Source organism: Bufo gargarizans, chromosome 2 (assembly GCF_014858855.1).
Source record: "Bufo gargarizans isolate SCDJY-AF-19 chromosome 2, ASM1485885v1, whole genome shotgun sequence".
NCBI classification, from domain to species: domain Eukaryota; kingdom Metazoa; phylum Chordata; class Amphibia; order Anura; family Bufonidae; genus Bufo; species Bufo gargarizans.
The window spans coordinates 176,439,211-176,456,101 of record NC_058081.1 but is presented as its reverse complement, the minus strand read 5'-3'; the positions used below and the strand labels follow the sequence as shown (position 1 = coordinate 176,456,101).

Genomic DNA, 16,891 nt, shown 5'->3' with positions numbered 1-16,891 from the left:
TTCACTTATTTGGGCAGTCACAGGGCTAAAACTGACCAAATAGCTCAAGTGTGAACTCAGCCTTACAGGTAAACGTTAGCAAGCATGAATGGAGGTACTTTTATATATGAAATAAGTACACACCAATAATTCACCCCAAAGGCAAGGATGAATGGACTTACTTTTATGTATTTAAAATAAATACACCCCAAAACTGGTTGTATCAGACCCCACTTTCAACCCAATAACAGATGCGATTCGTTCCCATGAATCGCCAGTTAAAGTGCGATTTGTTACCACGAAGCGCGAGGAAATTCGACTTCGGGACAAATCAAATTTTTCCTGAAATTCGGTTGGAATTCCACTTTGTCAACTTCGATTGGCTCATCTCTACTGTCTATGTATTCCCTTTTTGCACAGTTTAACACACTATAAGCATCATGTTTCACCGAGGATGCATTTGCTTGATTCCAGACGGAGAGCTATGTTATTCATCATCTTACTTCCAAACCATCTATTTGTGTAAAGTGATAACAAATGCCTCGAAGATCATTTCCACATTTTGTTTGGAAAATTTGTGCCTAGAACCTTTATTACTGAGTATTTTAGGACAATTACCATAAAGCTACTGTCCTGTTGCGTGCTTACAACTGGTTGCTTGTAAAGGCTGTATTACACTGGCCGATTTTCTGCCAGATGATCGCTAATGAGCGTTCATAGTAACGTTTGTTAGCAATCATCTGGCAGTGTAATACTGTCATAGATTATCCGATGAATGAGCAAGGGCTTGTTCATCGGGCAATTGTGATCTTTCAGCATGCTAAAAGATCACGATTTGTCGGTGGCAGATCGTGCTGCCGGCAAGTAACTAGATAGCATGGGGAAGAGCAAAAGGCATAATGATCGCTCCTTCCCATGCTGTGGAGGAGACTTCTGCATTTAATAGCAGTGGTATCCTCCGCTAGCGAACAGGTGTTTGCTGGAAAGGAACTTCCCAACAATCACCTGTAGGATCGCTAGGTCTAATACAGGCTTATGCTTTTCTTGCACATTGGTAATACACCGGCGCTAGCACAATAAATATAACTGACGCTGCGGTACCGCAACGGTATCGCCACCGTTGAGAATCAAATAAATGATGTGTGTAATATGTATATAAAAGATACTGCGCGACGCATACCCCCTTAGTTTTCCCTGCCTCTCGGCACTTGAAAGATCAGCAGTGTATATATACAGAAGCTTGCCGATTTTAGAATACCTTATCTTGGGTTTTCGTCTGCGAGGGCTGTTTCTCCTGCGTCTTTCTTGATTTTCTGGATCTTCTTTTTTTTCCCTTATTCTTTAGTGCCGTTCGGGATGGGGAAAGGTGTAGGGGGCTGGACCCTAGTAGTTATTAAATATTTTTTAGTTAATTGTATGTAGACTTCAGAGCTGGCCAAGCTCTGAAGTCTACATACAATTAACTAAAAAATATTTAATAACTACTAGGGTCCAGCCCCCTACACCTTTCCCCATCCCGAACGGCACTAAAGAATAAGGGGAAAAAAAGAAGATCCAGAAAATCAAGAAAGACGCAGGAGAAACAGCCCTCGCAGACGAAAACCCAAGATAAGGTATTCTAAAATCGGCAAGCTTCTGTATATATACACTGCTGATCTTTCAAGTGCCGAGAGGCAGGGAAAACTAAGGGGGTATACGTCGCGCAGTATCTTTTATATACATTTTCTTGCACATTGCTTGCTGCTTTAGTGTTCATTAGGGCAGAGCTCTGATCTGTGATTACTGTTTAGTAACAATGTATACAGGGAGTGCTAGGTAGTCTGAGACGCGCCCCCTGTCTGATCAACTGTTCAGGCTGCAGCTCTGCTTTATCAGATTGGCTGCTGTGTCTATATAATAGATACAATTCTATCACTGGCTCACCAGGAGATCAATGCATGGAAATCTGATGTCTATTATAGCAAGAACAGTATAATTATTAAGTGCAGCTTATTTAACCACTAGTGAAAAGGTTACCAGGTACTGTAAATGTCACACATATTCTGAGGCAAATGGTTCCTCTAGTCCAGCGTTTTTCAACCACTGTGCCGCGGCACACTAGTGTGCCGTGAGATATTGTCTGGTGTGCCAGTGGGAAAAATTCCAATTTCATCCGTAACATGCGGCTTCGGCTCACAAATAGACCAATCATTAGATTCTAATGATTGGTCTATTTGTGAGCCGAAGCGCATGTTTCGGACTATAAATAGCTCCGGTGTCACTGTAACACTGACAGGAGACATTGCAGTAGATCGCCGATGTGCAGAAGAGCGCCGATGAATCTGGACTCTGGAGGATTATCGCGACGCAGCACAGAAGAGCACTGAGTGATGGATCTGGAGGAGACATGAGCAGAAGAGCGCTGACTGATGGATCTGGATGGAGACATGAGCAGAAGAGTGCTGAGTGTGACGGACAGCGGCTATCTGGAGGAGACAAGCACAGTAAGTACTGAGTGAAAGTGAGACAGGAGCAGATACTGCAGTGATGGACAAGTTTTTGAAAAGGAAAGAACTGGACTCTGAACAAAATTCAGAGCCAGATGAGAGCCCAAGTATGAGTGGGGATCAAAAGAAAGCAAAGATGAATAGCTCAAGCAAATTCTCTGGCACAAGGCAATATAGCGAAAGCTATATTTCATTTGGATTTACTTTCACCGGAGATGCAAAGAAACCCACTCCACTGTGCGTGGTGTGTGGTGAAAAGCTATCTAACAGTGCTATGGTCCCAAGTAAACTTAAACGCCATCTCCAAACGAAACACCCTTCGCTTCAAAACAAGAATGCGGACTATTTTGTTCGCCTGCGTGAAAACACGGAGAAAATTATTTATTTGTGTTTATTTGATTCCTATTCAAGAGAATTATGTTATATATAGTCAATATAGGCACAGAGTTAAATTTTTTTTACATTTTCTAATGGTGGTGTGCCTCGTGATTTTTTTCATGAAAAAAGTGTGCCTTTGCACAAAAAAGGTTGAAAAACACTGCTCTAGTCTACGTTTTTTTGTATTCTTTGTAACATAAACCAAATGGAGGTAAAGAAGAATACTATTGACCATATGCAGGATAATGGCTCGCTCTAAAGTGGTTTTTCAGGATTCCCCCCCCAACCTGCTTTTTACTTAGCCCCACTAGTGGGTTTGACTAAATTCAAGAATCATACTCACCTAGTCTCTGCTGCTTTGGTCATGCAACCTTGCTCTTTTCGGCCATCCTCTAGGCTTTTTTACTTCCAGACTTGCCACAGACAGGGTCATGTGTGCTGCTTAAAGTGAATGACTGGCCTCAGTCCAATTGGCACATATCGCAGCAGTGGCATGCCACTTAAGGAAAACCGCTTTGACCAGTCATTAGCAACATGCGACCCACCTCCCTAGCTTGACCAGAAGTAAATAGGCCTACGATAGGAAGATTGTGGAACTGGAGGCAAGACTGGAGCGGGGGGGACTAGTTGAGTATGGTTCTTGTATTAGGTCAAACATTCTAAGCATCCTGGAAGACCCATTTATACAAAGTGGTGGTATGCCCTATGAGGTTATGTGGATGGGTTTATTGCATAGATTTTCATTTGTTACTGTCAGTATTCTGTATTCTATGTGTTGGGCACGCATACTTCATTTGCTGATTACTTGTGGATTGCATAGTTATTTAGTCATGGGAATTACATGTTCAGTAAAACAATTTCTCAGGCTGGCAGTTGTGATTATGTATGGTATACGTGATGGGTATTGCCATGGGCATGGGGGTGAGTAGACATTTTTCTAAATGTAAATATTTTTACAAGTAATTGTTTGAAGCTATTTATATTTTGGGTATGTGACTCTGAGAGAATAGTGTTGAGTGATGCCAAGCATCCGAAGCAGAATTCAGTCTGAAGTTTAGGAAAACTTTGATTGTAAACTAATCCGAATTTACTCGCACATCATGGTAACAAATCAGTTTTCCTAAAATGGCGGCTACAAATGTTACAAAGTTAAAGTAAGTGCAGAGGAGACAAGCCCCGGAACGCAAGATCATCCATAATGCCGTGCAGCCAGCCAATACACAGGTAGCCATCCCCCTGTGATGACACAGCTTGGCAGTAGTGATGAGCGGGAGGTGCCATATTCGATTTCGCGATATTTCGCGAATATTCGAATGAATATTCGTGTTATATTCGTCGAAATCGAATATTCGTAATTATTCCAATTATCGCGAATAATATACGATTTTTTTTTCGCGTATTGCGATTATTTATCTTGATAGTATAAGGCAACGTTCCTATGCTAATTGACTATGGCTAGGCTAATATGTGTATTTTACGAAATTTCGTGATTTGCTCTAACTTCGTCTCTTAGAATATTACGAATATTCTAAAAGACGAAGTTAGAGCAATATTACGAAATTTCGTAAAATACACATATAGATTGTAATTTAGCTAATATACTGCTATAATCCCTTTTTTTGCCTCTAATTTTTTTTTTGCCTCTTCTGAACTTAAGTTTTGTAAAATATGTACACTATTAAAAAATAATACTATAGCAGTATATTAGCTTAAATACAATCTATGTGTATTTTACGAAATTTCGTAATATTGCTCTAACTTCGTCTTTTAGAATATTCGTAATATTCTAAAAGACGAAGTTAGAGCAATATTAAGAACATTTGCAAAAGCCGAAATTGCGATGCGAGTAATATAATACGAAATAATCGCATGAAGATTTCAACTTAGCACTGCTATATTCCATATTCTAGCCTAATATGGAATATAGCTGTGCTAAGTTAGCACTGCTCTATTCCACACTAGGCTAGAATATGGAATATAGCAGTGCTAAGTTGAAATCTTCATGCGATTATTTCGTGTTATATTACTCGCATCGCAACTTGCGAAATTTGCAAATGTTCTTAATATTGCTCTAACTTCGTCTTTTAGAATATTACGAATATTCTAAAAGACGAAGTTAGAGCAATATTACGAAATTTCTAAAAGACGAAGTTAGAGCAATATTACGAAATTTCGTAAAATACACATAGATTGTATTTAAGCTAATATACTGCTATAGTAATATTTTTTAACAGTGTACATATTTTACAAAACTTAAGTTCAGAAGAGGCAAAAAAAATTAGAGGAAAAAAAAAGGGATTATAGCACTATATAAGCTAAATTACAATCTATATGTGTATTTTACGAAATTTCGTAATATTGCTCTAACTTCGTCTTTTAGAATATTCGTAATATTCTAAAAGACGAAGTTAGAGCAATATTAAGAACATTTGCAAATTTCGCAAGTTGCGATGCGAGTAATATAACACGAAATAATCGCATGAAGATTTCAACTTAGCACTGCTATATTCCATATTCTAGCCTAGTGTGGAATAGAGCAGTGCTAACTTAGCACAGCTATATTCCATATTAGGCTAGAATATGGAATATAGCAGTGCTAAGTTAAAATCTTCATGCGATTATTTCGTATTATATTACTCGCATCGCAACTTGCGAAATTTCGTAAAATACACATATAGATTAGATTGTAATTTAGCTAATATGGAATATAGCAGTAAGTTGAAAACGCCACTGACTGGAGCAGCCAGGAAGCCAGGAATCCAAAGGACAGGTAAGAACAACTTTAGAGAAGTGGGAAAGAAAAAAAATATTATAATAAAAAAAAAAATACGAATATTCGAATTCGCGAATATATAGAACGATATTCTAAATATTCGCGAAATCTCGAAATTGCGATATTCGAGAAAAAAATTCGTAATTCGAATATTCGCGCTCAACACTACTTGGCAGAGCCCTATAAATTTTCCTGTGAGCTGAACATAGCGAGAGATGTTACAAGACGCCAATGCACTAAGGACAGTGTTGCTGCAAACTGTTAAAAGAGAGTGAAGGACAATATTGGAGATGGAGAGTGGAGGGAGAGTGTAGGAGACTGCTGAACTACTGATTCTACTACAATTTATTGCCATATACATAACTGTGCAGTGCACCAAGAGTCATAGCTAATGCATTCTGTTAGCAGTAGAGTTACTGTGCTATCAGTATTACAGGCAGATCTAATTTATCGCTGTGTACATAAGTGTGCAATGCACCAATATTCATTGTTAATCCGTTCTGTTAGCTGTAGAGTTACTGTGCGTCAGTATTACAGGCCACTGTTACTTTTAGGCTGATTGACCTGGCATACCTGATTTTTAGCGATTAATTCATAACTAGCCAAATTTCTTGAAAGAAAGAAATCAGGCTTAGTCAGCACATCCCAGTGCGCAGGTGCACATTGCCATGGCTGAAAGCACAAAAGCAAACACAATGCAACAGCACTCTGCAAACAGAAATAATAACGCAAATACAATAGTGCCATACGCACTATAGAAAATGTGCTAATGCTACATTATAAATGTGAAATTGTACAAAATAATTTGTGCCTGTCCGCCACCGGTAAGGAAATCTCTTTAGGACAGGAACCTGCACTAAATACTACCTCCGCTGGTGCCATACTGGCCTCCATTAAATTTAGGGAATGCAAGATCCACATGCATGCTGAGCCCACTCTGTATTATACCTTTTTGGTGCTACAATGGCCTCCATTAAATTTAGGGAATGCAGGTTCTACATGCAAGCTGATCCCACACTATATTATACTGCTTTTGGTGCCACAATACAGAGCCCCCTCTGTATTTTACCTCTCCTGGTGTCAAATGCCCTCCAATAAATGGAGGGAGAGCAGGCTCAGCATGCACATGGAATCTGCATTCCATGAATTTAATGCATGCCAATATGGCACTAGCGGAGGTAGTATTTAGTGTAGGTTCCTGTCCTAAAGAGACTCCCAGCTTTTCTTTACAAGTGCCTGATACATGACCACTGAGGTCAATAGGTGACTTTAGTGGTCATGTGCCATACTGCTGGCATCAGCGATCGGAGCCAGTAGCATGGCATGTGACCACTGATCAGCAGCAGCCAGCATTTACATACCTCTCGCTTGGGAAAAAAAGGAACTGACGGGCTACTGGAGTTTCTTCACTGGTTCAGTAGGGGATTGGAGTACATCATCCGAACCTGAACGAAAAAACTGTACCAATAATACATTTCATGAATATCAGATCGGTGGAGGGCTGGCACCCAGAACCTGACTAGTTCTATCCCTGTGTGGTGGTCGAGCCAGGGTACTGCAGGTGAGCTCCCATTCAGGTAAATGGGATCTGAGCTGCAGTTTGCCGGAGCTGTAAAATGCGCAGTGGACAGAGCTTTCTGATTTTTGCTCTACCCAGTATAGAGTTTCTGGTGCTGGCGGCTGCCCAAAACACTGGTTGGGGGATTACCGGGTGTTGGATCCCACAACTTATCCTAATGATAGATCATCAATATCTAACTTCTGGAAAACCCCTTTAATAATGGATGCTGTTAAAAGTTATATTACAACATTTGGTGGAAATCTGTATAACTGGTGCTATGTGCTTACTTCAACAAGATCCTACTTGTCAGGAATTATCTCCTACCCTGCATATATAGTATGACACAAAACGTTCAGTAGCATAAAAAATCTGAGGGATACTCTGACAATACAATAGGCTCCCATAGAAGTCTATGGGCTCTTTATTAAGGCTCCACAGGAGCTCTTATAGAAGAAGCAGTGCATGTGAAATTTACATAAAATATGTATCTGTAACATTTTTTTTCTCCTGCTTTGACTGTCCGCATTTAATTTCTAAACATTTTTTGACTCAAGTTGTTAAATTTAGCAAGGAATACACAACTTCCAACTCAGATATCCTATAATGTGATAGGGAACTAGCAAAGTTATAAAGCACTTTGTCAGCAGACATAACCCTAAGATATATGGTTTAAAGGTGTTTTCTGAGGTAAAGAAAAACTCATGAAGCATCAGTAAATGTGATCAAATAGTAAAATGAAAAAAAAAAGCAATGCTTAGCTTTTTTTTTCCATTAACATATCTGGCATTGCTTTCTGATTCTCCCCACTGGTGTTTGTTTCCCTGGATGTAGCAGTGACGTCCTGTGCACGCGACCTCACCATTAAAGCAAATCACTGGCCTCACAAGAGTGTCGGATCCGTGCTACCATTTGCACACGTTTGCTGCGTGCAGCGTTTTTTGTCCAGCTGCCTCTCGGCATGTTCGCCGTGCAGTCCCCATTATAGTGTATGGGGCCGGGCAGAATTTTGACAGCACACGTGTGCAAACGGTAGTACGGATCCTGCAGGCTGTTCCCCTGCCGGAACAGCCTGCCGGAAAAGCTTAAAGGGATTATTCAGTACTATAAAAAGCCCCCAATATGCCGGGCCCCTCACACTGAATATACTTACCCTGCTCCCCAATCCCTGCCCCGTTCCTGGTCCCTGCACCGCCGCTGCTGCTTCTCCCCATGCGCAGATGAAAACATCCTGTGCCGAAGGAGAAATTAAATGGCCGCCGTCCTATTACACACAAAACCAGTCCTAAACACACAGCATGAGACAGCCACATCCCCACGTCCTCTCTGTACTTCATGTCTCCTCATGAACTCCATTCCTACAGATATTCAGCTGAAGATCATATTCAACAGTATCCAGGACTATAACCCCTGAAGAGCAGAGAGGAGGATGAGGCAGCTCTTTACCTCAGTGTTTTGTAGTAATTTGTCCTCCTGTGTGATTATGACAGGTTTTGTATGTACTAATAGGACAGCAGCCATTTTATTTCTCATTATGATTGCTCCCCAGAGAAAACGAGCCATTATAAATAATGAAAGGTATTTGGGAATTTATTTATAATAAAGTAATATTTACCTATTTTCATTTTCTTAATTCCTGGAGAACCCCTTTAAATCCTCATTTTTGCCAAGAATAATTATTACACATGTACACAATATACTAAAAAGAAAGCCTAAATTTTCAAGCATCTTTCCACAATTAGAGGGACAATCTGGAAATTCTGCCGTCTGTACTCAGACCTACATGCATATTTATAAAAGATGCATTCTAGGTTTAAGTTATTCATTTTTTTCTTTTTTTTTATATTTTGTGCTTTTTTTCTAGACTGTTGTAAAAGAAATGCCAATGACAACAAGTTTAGTTTTTTTTCCAAGCATTGTGATTCAAATCAGAACATATCCTTTGCATTGAAGCACTGTTGACCTTCGTTAATTTGTTTCCATTCAAGTCCAAATTACTAAGCCACGGTCTACAATATATGCTCTAATTAGGAATCGTAGAAGAAAATGGAAGGAATTAATGTGTCTGGAAGGAAAGTTAGAGCCATTATTGGGTTGATTTTCATCTCAATGACTGAATGGGCAACTGGGAACTACTGTTTGACATAGCATTCAGTCCCAACAGTACAGCTTTGTTTCCAGGGCTGCCAATTCGAAATACAAATTTACCAAGATTGCAAAGAGCTAATGTAAAGTTCACTGGGATTGCTGCTGCATGTGGCTATGGTGATATAAAATTACATTAGAAATCGGATGATGTCAGACACAAAATAAAACTTGCTTTGTGTATTTTTTGTGTATAAAACAATGAATGACACTGTCAGCCCCCGGGGAGACGATTTTGCAGGACAATTTTCAACAACTGTTGGGTAAATCTTTACAGTAGGATTTTATTTCTTCACGCTTCATGTACAGTTGCTAAGTTTCTACTTTTACTGGTTTTTAGTGTCTTGGATAATAAACAAAAAAAAGGACCATTTGCAAATGTTTTCTGCTTACTAAAAACCTCACACAACGATAGGATGTTACGTGCAGGCAATATAATGCTAGGATAAGAGAAGACACTAAGACATTCGGTGACTATTGACATAAAAAGCCAACGGTTGTGGACAAATAGATGAAGGGGGAGGTGTCAGTGCAGATATTTTTTATGTTGTGCAGTATATTGTATAGCAATCTTTATAATACAGAAACTGTGTAATTGTATCCAGTCATCCTCATATCCATGAATTGTAAGGGATAGTTTTTTTGTAGATGAGTGAATATATACTTTCCAAATGATAAATACTTTAATGAACATTAAAATATTAAAGTAGCCATTATCAATTAATACTCGGTATTCTGGAATATTAGAACGTGTATATAGAACACTAAAAATATGATTTACGGTAATACATTTTAGCAGGTGACACTAAAATGAGTTGTTCCACTAATATATAATATAAATGTTCCCGCCCAACAAATATTGCTTTTTCCCAAATACCATCATTTATGAAAAAGTGTCTTATTCTAAGGTTTTTAGCTAACCATTGTCATCTATGGCAAATCTGTTTTGATATTCGGTTGCTGTAGGTTACGTCCTGCATTGGAGTCTTATAATGTAGGACGCACAAGCGTCATTGGTAAGAACAAGGGGTGTGGTTAGTGTCACATGACCTGCTGATGTCAGGTCACATTTCGCTGCCCTAAGGAATTATAGGACATATGCACATGCCAAACCGAGAAGTAGGATTCAAGCATAGGGGGTAAGAGAAAACTGCAAATTAGGTAAATTTAAAAGAAAAATAAAACAAAAGAAAACAAACAAATAGAATGTAGAATAATTGATGAAAATACACTTTAGAGTGAAATGTAGTTTATGGCACAACCTCTTTAAAGGAAAGCATCAAGGTAACGTTACCTCTTGCATTGCTTACCAAAAGTAAACTCTTACTAGAGGATTACTCATAGAGAAACATTTTTTTAAGAGTACATTGTTTGTCCTTATTACTTAGGAGTGTCTACTTCTAAGGGTGCATTCACACGACCATAAGTGTTTTGCCATCTGCAAATTGCGGACCCAGAATTACAGTCGTGTGAATGCACCCTAAGGGTAGGGACAAAGGGATTTGTGTAGAGCCTGTAGAGCTCTAGAAAGTAGCCGTACACCCTCCACTGACTGCTGTACAGGCTCTGTCGTACTCCAATGTATACAGAAATATTCTCACCTAATAGCAAAAGTCCGATGGAGCAAGGCACTCGTTTTTTGTTTCTACTGTTTCCCCTAATTCACACCCTTTATTATCAAATGTAATGTCTCTCTAGGACTGGTCCCCTGTAAAGGATTTGTCTGTGCTTAGAGGTTTTTTTTTCCTGCCCTCCATGCTGAACCTACATTTACCTTATCATGGCCTATCCAGCTGTACTAGGCTGTATTGTATACCTAAGCACTGGAAGTCACATTGGATTTCAATTTGTATGTAAGGTATGTGTTTTATTGTGCTCCCTTAGACAGTCCTCTTTCTGGGGGTGGATGGATAGAGGACGGGGCTTTCCTTTGCACATACAGGTCATGGGGTGGGGGGGGGTGGGGGCATGGACCACTGTATGGATTTTCGCTATACAGTATTTTAACATAAGTGGGTTGTAATAAAATGTTTAATTTTCTTTTTATAGGTGACCACGGTGTACAACTGCTATAGGGGGGGGGGGGGGGGGTGCTAGTCTTTACCTAAATTCACTGCATTTCCAGCAGCTACCACTAGAGGGAGCTCAGTGATCTTTTCTATTACATTTTTTATTGAAAATTTTCTTTCACTTAATCATAATTTTGTAATAAATCAGGGGGGTCGCGCTAAGCATCCCACCTTGTCTGGGAGTGTTTGACACACGCATACTTGTAAACATTTCACTATGTGGCCCTATGAGGTCTGTGCTTGCCCCTGATTGGGGTAGTCTCTCTTTGTTTTGTGCTTTATTTTTTTTTGTAGTGTATATACTGTATTCACTGATTTAGGACAAACTACTTTGTACTCCAGTTCTGATCATACGCGTTCCCGCCTACTTTTCTACATTAAGTTGCAATATTAGACACAGCCAAGTCTGGAAAACATCCACTTTGTGTTCTAGTTCCAGACAGACCCTTTACAAAAAGTATTTCCACATAAAATAAATCCTGACTTACATTTATATTGTATAATATTTTAGTATACTATTATTTAGCCTCTACTTGGACAGTTGTGAGATGTCCAAGGGCATATACGAGCAGGCCAAGCATCCCATGGAATAAAAAAAATAATAGCATATGCAATGTGGATAGACAATTTTATCAATTCAATATGTGGACTAAAGGTGGATTTACACTGCCCGACTGTCGGGGAGATTATCTGGGATAAACATTCCTGCAAATGCTTGTTCCCAACAATCTTCCCATCCAAATGTGCCACCAGTCCCCCGATGAAGGAGCGAAGCGTTCGTTCATCAGGTGATCCTTTCGTTTGTGCAGGCACCTAAATTATGGTTTCTGGCCAGCAGATTGTGCGATCTAAACAGCGATTTGCTTCCCAGAAACAATGATTCTGTATGGGGAAGCGCATTCACAGTAGCGATCCTTCATCCTCATACTGTGGAGGAGATCACTGCATGTAAATGCAGCAGTCTCCTTCGCTAAACGAGCAGCTGGCTGTTGGGAGGAACGCCTACTTCCCCAATGTACATCAGAGTGTCTGGTATGCTGGATTGGGGACAAGTCGCCACTTCAGCATGTTTTCGTGGCCAGCAATATGCCTTTTTAAGGTCATCATTAAGGGGCCTTAGACTGGGCTGCCTCCTTTTTACAGCAGCCCAGTCTAAGCACTGCACAGGTCTCCCATGCAGCGAAGAGTGAGAGCTGAACTCCTGTTCTAATTACCTCGATCTGTAGAAGCACCAATCCAGGCTGTTTAACCTCTTAGATGCCGCGGTCAATAGCGACCATGGCATCTAAGCTGTTACACAGCGAGTGGAGTCCCTTTGTCTCCCATCAGCACCCCATGAATCAGGTTGCAGGGTGCCAATGTATGTGCATGGCAGCCTAGGACTTAATGAAGGCCCCAGGTCTGCCTGCAGTGTTTCCCATCATGCTGTGCCTTTCTGGTGCACCCTGATGGTGACTGTCAGTATAGCATTGACAGTATAATACTATCAGTATAGCATTGATACATAGAATAAAGTTATTGTTTTATTTTTACAGAAAAATGAATGCCGCAAAATTTATATTGTTAAAAACTCCGTGGATTATTTCTGTATCCCCTGAAAAAGTAAATAAAAGTTAGTAAGTTATGTGCACACCAAAATGATGCCATTAAAAACTACAACTTGTCCCACAAAAAGCAAGCCCTACGTAAAAATAAAAAAGTTACCTCAGTGAACAGTTCAAAGTCTTTGCTAAGGAGCATTTAAACTAGGAAAGGGGGGGGGGGGCAAAAGAGTGATAATACAGCAGTCCGACTGCCTTCCGGAACAATTCCAGAAAATGCAAGAAGCACATAGGTTAAGAAATGACAAGCTCAGAGTCTTGTCTACAAATGCTCGCAGTTTAGAGAATAAAATTAATGAACTTGAGTCTATAATGGCATCTGAGAATATAGATTTAGTGGCTGTTACTGAGACATGGTTCAATGAGAGTAATGACTGGGATATGACAATACCAGGGTTCTCTCTATATAGGAAAGACCGAGAAGGCAAGAAAGGGGGAGGGGTGGCCCTGTATGTGAAAGATGGCATAAAATCTAATCTAATACAAGTTAGCAAGACCAATTTAGAGTCAGTTTGGGTTACGTTGCAGCTTGATAATCATAAGGTAACTCGTGTAGGTGTGATATATAGACCACCTGGCCAAGTCAAAGAATTAGATGATCTACTAGTTGAGGAAATAGCTAAAATGTCATTGGAAGGGGAAGTTATCATTATGGGAGACTTTAATCTTCCTGATGCAAACTGGAAAACCAAAATAGCTAGTTCTGCCAGGAGTACAGATATTCTAAATTCCCTACTGGGATTATCTCTACAGCAAGTAGTTGAGGAGCCAACCCGGAAGGAGGCCATTTTAGATTTAGTATTCACAAACAGGAATTTGGTATCTGATATTACTGTAGGGGAAAGCTTGGGATCTAGTGATCACCAGTCAGTGTGGTTTACTATAAGTACAGTGGCTGAGTCACACCACACTAAAACAAAAGTTTTAGATTTTAGAAAAACTGACTTTTCTAAAATTAGATTAGTGGTATACGAGTCCCTATCAGATTGGAACAGTTTCAATGGAGTCCAGGAGAAATGGGACTACTTAAAAGGGGCAATGGGACTACTTAAAAGGTGGAAGGCAACAGATAATTGCATTAGGCTTGTCAGCAAAAGCAAAAAAAGGAAGAGACCACTGTGGTACTCAGCAGAAGTGGCCAAAATCATTGAAAACAAAAATATAGCATTTAGTAATTATAAAAAAAAACAAAAAAACGAGGATGACAAGAAAATTTACAGAGGAAGAGGTTCTAAGTCAGCTGTCTAAAATGAATACAAATAAGTCACAGGGGCCTGATGGGATACACCCAAAGCTATTAAAAGAGCTTAGCGGTGTACTAGCAAACAGATTTATTTAACCAATTACTGGTAACTTGAGTCTTCCCAGAAGATTGGAAATTAGCAAATGTTGTGCCCATTCACAAGAAAGGTAGTAGGAAGGAATCAGGCAACTATAGGCCAGTAAGCCTGACATCAATAGTGGGGAAATTAATGGAAACCATACTTAAGGAGAGGATTGTGGAACATCTAAAATCCCATGGATTGAAAGATGAAAAACAGCATGGGTTTACTTCAGGGCGCTCATGTCAAACTAATTTTATTGATTTTTTTGATTTGGTGACTAAAATAATAGATGGCGGAGGTGCAGTAGTCATCGCTTATCTAGACTTTAGTAAGGCTTTTGATACTGTCCCACATAGACAGCTTATCAATAAATTGCAGTCTTTGAGCTTGGACTCCCATATTGTTGAATTGATTAGGCAGTGGCTAAGAGACAGACAACACAGGGTTGTAGTCAATGGAGTATATTCAGACCATGGTCTTGTTACCAGTGGGGTACCTCATGGATATGTTCTGGGACCCATATTGTTCAATATCTTTATCAGCGAAATTGCAGAAGGCCTCAATGGTAAGGTGTGTCTTTTTGCTGATGACACAAAGATTTGTAACAGGGTTGATGTTCCTGGAGGGATACACGAAATGGAAAAGGATTTAGGAAAACTAGAGGAATGGTCAAAAATCTAGCAACTAACATTTAATGTTGATAAAGATAATGCACCTGGAGCATAAAAACCCAAGAGCAGAATATAAAATCAGTGATACAGTCCTAACCTCAGTATCTGAGGAAAGGGATTTAGGGGTCATTATGGAGAGGCATTACCAGTAGTAAGAGGGAGGTGCTCATGCCGCTCTACAGAGCACTAGTGACACCTCATTTGGAGTATTGTGCACAGTACTGGAGACCATATCTCCAGAAGGATATTGATACTTTGGAGAGAGTTCAGAGAAGAGCTACTAGCAGGATAAAACTTACCAGGAAACATTAAAGGACCTTAACATGTATAGCTTGGAAGAAAGACGAGACAGAGGGGATATGATAGAAACTTTTAAATACATAAAGGGAATCAACACGGTAAGAGAGGAGAGAATATTTAAAAGAAGAAAAACTTCTACAGGAGGACATAGTCTTAAATTAGAGGGGCAAAGGTTTAAAAGTAATATCAGGAAGTATTACTTTACTGAGAGAGTAGTGGAAGCATGGAATAGCCTTCCTGCAGAAGTGGTAGCTGCAAATACAGTGGAGGAGTTTAAGCATGCATGGGATAGGCATAAGGCCATCCTTCATATAAGATAGGGCCAGGGGCTATTCCATAGTATTCAGTATATTGAGCAGACTAGCTGGGCCAAATGGTTCTTATCTGCCAACACATTCTGTTTTTATGTTAATGTAGATATCTTGGAATGTGATGATTTCAAAAGGAAAAAAAAAAAAAAACAAAACAACACTTGCCCATTTATGTGCAAAACAGTTTGATCACTAATGAGTTAAACCTCTATACTATTGAACCCTTGGGGTATAGAAACTGAGCTCAGTGACTCCCTAATATACTTCTGTACTACAAATCACCCCTTCTTGTAAAAGGCGGTCATGGAGAAGAAGTGTGAGGTAATCAGATCCACTGTGGTTGCTGTATGCCAGGGACAACCACAGGATTTATGGTCTGTTGTAGAGAGCCTAATGTGATTGCCACCAGGACTAGAATATGCCCTTGCTTGTCTTCTCCCTTAAAACTGGCATTGCTACTACTAGAGTTAGGAATAATTAGTATTGTAACTGTATAATAGGGCAGTTGTGTAAATGCAATTGCCTAATATAAATGAAAAACTTTTCAGAATCTTTCATCGAAACCTTTCCAGCAATCCTTTGGTTATTGAGTTTTAACATGTTGCTATAAACTTTTCCCTTCTTCCAGAGTACTTCGATAAATACAGGAAGCTTTTACAATGAAAACTGCCCACACAGCAAATTACTAACATGACTTCATGACTTTTCTTGAATAAATCTCAGAATTTTAAGGCACCCCATAAAAAGAACACCTATGTCATTATGATAAATACCAATTATTTTCCATCAAAGATATTATCAAGGATTCTATTTATGTGACACTGAAAAGAGAGGAGTGGAAATGGTTTCCTTGACTTTGGCACGTGTTGGACAAACGTATGATGCAAACAGCAATACTCAGCAATATCATTGTAGTCTTAAAAGGCGAAGCAGGCATGTCTTGCATACCTAGCACACGATCATAAGTTGTATAATGTCTGGTTGGTGTTGGCAACACTTTTTAAATGGAGGAAATGGATTTTGGGTATGAAACTGGAGCACATTAATCTGTCAAGTAAAGCTTGTTAATATTTTTGACAGTTTACTAATTTAGTCTTCATCTTCTTTTTGCACCATATTTCAGAATCAGAGAATCAAAAGGGTTGCATATTTAGGAGTAAAATGACACATTTTCCTGGCATAATTTCAATTAAAAAAATATGATGTTTGGGCTGAAGACCATATTTTTAAAGACCCTGCAACCCTTTTTTGGAGAAATACAAATACTGCTTAACAAATGGACAGTAGTAGATAGA

At 39.5% G+C, this 16,891-nt stretch overlaps 1 protein-coding gene across 1 annotated transcript in view; it reads left to right on the top strand.

Moving 5' to 3' along the window:
- Nucleotides 1-16,891, top strand: part of THSD4 (thrombospondin type 1 domain containing 4) — a 720,353-nt gene that overhangs the window by 104,315 nt on the left and 599,147 nt on the right. The window lies entirely within an intron of this gene.